The sequence below is a fragment of the Vespa velutina genome, chromosome 8, assembly GCF_912470025.1.
Source record: "Vespa velutina chromosome 8, iVesVel2.1, whole genome shotgun sequence".
NCBI classification, from domain to species: domain Eukaryota; kingdom Metazoa; phylum Arthropoda; class Insecta; order Hymenoptera; family Vespidae; genus Vespa; species Vespa velutina.
The window spans coordinates 4176077-4180811 of NC_062195.1; the positions used below are offsets into that span (position 1 = coordinate 4176077).

The following is a 4735-nucleotide window of genomic DNA, read 5'->3' on the forward strand; positions in this document are numbered from 1 at the left end:
GCCACGCCCTCTAGGTAGTAGGCCACGCCCCCTAGGTAGATAGCCACGCCCTCTAGGCAGTTGGCCCCGCCCCCTAGGTAGATAGCCACGCCCTCTAGGCAGTTGGCCCCGCCCCCTAGATAGTAGGCCACGCCCTCTAGGTAGAAGGCCACGCCTCCTAGGAAGTAGGCCACACCTCCTAGGTAGATAGCCCCTCCCCATAGGTAGTTTGACTCCGCCCCCTAGGTAATTTGGCCCGCCTCTTAGGTAGTTAGTTACGCCCACTAGGTAGTTTAGCCTTTCACCTTCTTGGTTATCCCCGCCCTCTGTGTTGTTAACCTTTCCCCCCTCTATGCTTGTTTCGTCCCGGTATTTAGTTGCTCCCGTACCCATTACTTGCTTTTCATTTGCTTCAATTGGAGGCTAGATGTGTGCTGCGAGCAATGAACAAGGAAAGCATTCGTCATCTCTAATATTCGATAATCTATTATATAAGAACGATACTATTTGATTTACATTTCAACAAAACGAATTATCCCACATTTTACAATATATACGTAAACATTTGTCACCGTTTATTCGCGTTCACGATTTCATCTGGCCTTATTTTTCTAGCTAGAATCTTTTAGAAAATTTATATCGACATCTTGTTACATTCTGTTACAAACATTGCTTGTACAACCTCAGACGAGTTATATTCAAAACAAGAATGTTTGAGCTCAAAGCGGAGAACTACTGACTTCGCCTTCGAAGCACGGTATGGCAAGCCACTGTAGATGGACACGCCTGCGAGTGAGATGTAATTAAACATGTAGCCGGTGCTTAATTTAATCGAAGCAGCCTTCCTCGACAAATGCCTCTTCCATGATCCGCTCGACTGGCTACAATTTTGCGGTCAGCGCCTCGGTTGTTTCGTCTCGTCTTTGCATCTATTTCAAAGAAAGTCTAAGCTTTTAATTAAAGAATTAAAAGAGATCGCGACTTGGTCCAAGAAGAAGAAGAAGAAGAAGAAGAAGCATGCGAGAAGTCCAAAAAGGAAAGAAAAAAGAAATTCGTTTATGGTATCTCGCCGAGAAATCGATTTCGTCGACCCGCGGGAACAATTTTATTTCAAGCCTTATAGAAAGACGAGTCGTACTGCCATTTATTGTTAAACGACGATACTTTCGATTCTAGTTTTATTTCCCTCCGGTTGGAGTTTCGTCGAAACTACGAACCCTCTCCAACCAAAATTTTCTCTTTGCTTTACTATAAAAAAATATATTATCAATGAAAATCCTTTTTTTCTAAGGCAGATAAATTTTATTCGTTCTTATATTTTTCGTCGATCGACGAAAAAATTTTTAGTCTACTTCAATGAAAATTTGTATTGATTATGTCGGTGACATAGAACGTATTCGTGTTATATTTTGTTTTGGAAAAAGGATGATTCGAAAGTTACATAGTAAATGGAGAAAGGTGGTTAACGTCGCGCTCATCGTTCGTAGTCGCTAAAAAATACGACAACATCCACTCCGCTTTTTTGCGTGTTATGAAGCACCAAAGAGATATATGTCGAGGATGAAGAGGGAAGAGAAAAGGGGAAACGAGTCATGATCGTTGGTGGATTAAGAGGGAAATTTTCTAGAGTAAGGAAGGAAGGAAGGAAGGAAGGAAGAAAGGAACGGAAGAGTTCGAGGCGCGCCTTCGTTTGCCATTTATCAAAAGTACCGTTCAGTCTCTTTCTCTCTCTTTCTCTCTTGTCGTATCTGCCGTCCGTGCGAAAAAGTTTTCTCAGTCCTTCCGGGACGGCCTCCATCGTTTTCTTCGAGGACGAATACCGTGAAAGAAACGGATTACAAGGATAGGGCAAAGTCTTGAATCTCTCTTTCTCTCTTTCTCTCTTTCTCTCTTTCTCTCTTTTCTCCTTTCTCCATCTACTATGAAGGCATCCCTTTTTCTTTCTTTCAGCCTCCACCTGTCGCCCAGACCGGCGCCCTCACCACGGGTACGACCACCACTTTCGACGTTCTTGTAGTCGTCTTAAAGTTTCTGTGACTGTCGCTCGAAAAGTGCCGGATAAGAAGAAAAGCTTTGGAATTATGGTAATCCCATAGCTTGTCAAAGAGAACCGGAGACGAGCGCGAAGGATTCAAACGTCGCACGGTCTTGTACTTAAGTTTCTAGTCGGAGTCTGCTTTCCCGATACTTTTTCAAATTATTCCGGTTACATCAAAGTTCTATTCGTTCGGGTAGAGTTTTAAAGAGAACGCCGGTAAAAAAAAAAAGAAAAAAAAAAATAAAAAGGGAACAGTAGCCACTTCGCTACCGATCAGCCTGCTAACGGCGAACGCGACTTTTATAAAATATTCTTAACTTTATATCCATGTCTTATTCAAAACTATTCGACGATCGTCTAGAGACCTTTGAAGAAGAGATAAACAGATAAAGCCAAGGGAACCGTGGTTGGTTAAATTCGTGCGAGAAAAAGAGACGACGGTACTGTTCTGTAGTGGGACGAAATCGATGCAAGCTCATTCGCGGCGCACTGGAAACCGACCAAACTAGGTACTCTCCTTGCTGAACTTTCGAGCCAGCTAGCTACCTGTACTCTGACTTCGCTCCTCATCCTCCTCGACCGTTCACGGTTCTTGCGCTTAGAGCCGCTCTCACTCTTCCAACTTAACTCGTACTCTCGGCCGGTATAATTAATAAATGGAAATGGCCGGCTTTGGAGTAGAAAGCGGTACATGATAACTGCTTACATAACCCCTTGTCCCTCTCATTTCCCATCATCCATGCTCCACCAAGTGATAGCCTTCAAAAGGATCGTCGGATCACTAGGCGCTCGACAAACATTGACGAACCCGCTACTTTTGTCCAGCGGGAAAAGTGAAAAAAAAAAGAAAAATTAAAGAGAGAGACAGCGATATACGAAATAGGAACGAAGAAAATGAGAAAAGCGTTTTGGCAGACTTCCCAAGTATCACGAGTACGCGGCATTGCGATCTTTTTGTCATCTTGGTTTAGATATTCTTTTTATGGGAATCGAACAAACCGTACTTTTATTCTTTGTTATTTTTTTTCTTTCCTCGAACGAAGAATCCGTCGCTCTCTTCAAACTATAGATATTTTAACGTTCAAATTTAGATGTTCTTTCTCGTGGAAGAAGAGCTAAATGAAGCGATTCGTACGTGATGACGTTGAACATTTTAAATTAGAAAAAAACTTACCAATGCTTAAAGCATCTTTCAAACGTGAATCGAATTATGGACCATGCTCTTAAGAAAAATATTTAATCGAAATATTTATGCCGAATGTAACATTAAGAAATATAAAAATAATATAAAGATTATTGCATAAATTATAATTTATCGTATCTGTAATATGTACTTGATAAGAGAGAGAATAAATTATACAAATAACGAAAATTTCGAAAGAAGAAATTAATAATCTTGTGAAACGTCAAATGGTATTTTTATTAAAGATAATTATTAAACTGAAAATCCAATGAAACATTTCATCGAAGAAACCCGAAGAAAATACCTTACACTTTCCAAGATGCATAAGGTACATCTGTGCAAGCTTTCCCGAGAATACCCGAGAAACAGAATCTATATCTATCCACAGTGGAACATGATTTGCATTCTCGGGCGTAGTGCGATCGAAGAAAACTCAACATCGCTGACTCATTTTTTTCGTAACTTTTATTTCTTCTTCTGGTTTTCCTTCTTCTTCGCAACTCTCGTTCTTGTTTGTAACTTGCCAAGTGAAGACGGCCAAGAAAAAATGGAAGGTGCTGACATAGCGGGTAAACGCGTTCTTCAAAATGCGTGTCGACATAGTGAGACTACGCAAAAGAGTGAATACGTTGGAAGTAACGTGACGTTACAAACTACATCTTGACGAAGAATGATTCGTGCGCGTTTAACATTTCCATGATGAGAAGAAATTCGTTCGTTCGTAAACTCATAAATACTCTCTTACTCACTAGAACAAGGAGCATAGAAGTATTGTGAAAGGAAAATTTAGTTTCTCATAATTTCTTATAGAACAATGCACAGTTTAGAGAAACACTGCATAGCGAAACACAGCCACTACCTTTCGTTCCAAGAATCTGTTTATTAGTGAGAGGTATGGACAACAAACAAGCGCAATAGGAAAACTATTTTCATTAGATGATTATTGCATCGATATATAAGTTCGTATAGGTTACATCCCTGTCATATGTTAATTGGCAATCAAATGAATGTATGACAGACATTATTGTATGTAGTGAAAAAACACATTTGTCAAAAAGAATTGATTTTGGAAATACATCGAAATATGCAGCCATTCGCCCGGTAATACTTGCATTATATAATCTAGATTTAGATGTTGATATATATCGCAAGTAATACCGACCCAGGTCTCACCACGTGGAGGTTGCTGCATCTGGAGACCCACTTGATATCATTAAAATGTCCATTAAAAAATGCACGATTTAAAGATTATTCTACTTCTATATTATTCTTCTAAATCATTAAAAAAATTAATAAAGATCTTGTTCATTAAAATCGACCAAGAATTCTACCTGGATTCATTGCTGATGTAAACCATTACAAATCCTGAGATGATAAAAAGCCTTACCTTTTGGTTCGGGTAAACAATTGCGAAAATAAACCCGACATACTAAGTACTTAAGTAGATATTTGTTTGGTGGAAAAAAAAGAGTAAATAGCCTGCCGTGTCCGTCTATCATGACGTTTAAAGTTCTTGCTATTTCGACTGTTGACGT

General features: G+C 39.7%; 1 long non-coding RNA gene across 1 annotated transcript; it reads right to left on the reverse strand.

The window, feature by feature from the left end:
* Positions 1-3418: 3418 nt before the first annotated feature.
* On the reverse strand, positions 3419-4376 carry LOC124951257. Its single transcript, XR_007101569.1, has 2 exons — positions 4060-4376; positions 3419-3948 (listed from the first exon to the last, which is right to left on the reverse strand). It is a non-coding gene; the product is annotated as an uncharacterized LOC124951257 (long non-coding RNA).
* Between the last annotated feature and the right edge of the window lie 359 nt (positions 4377-4735).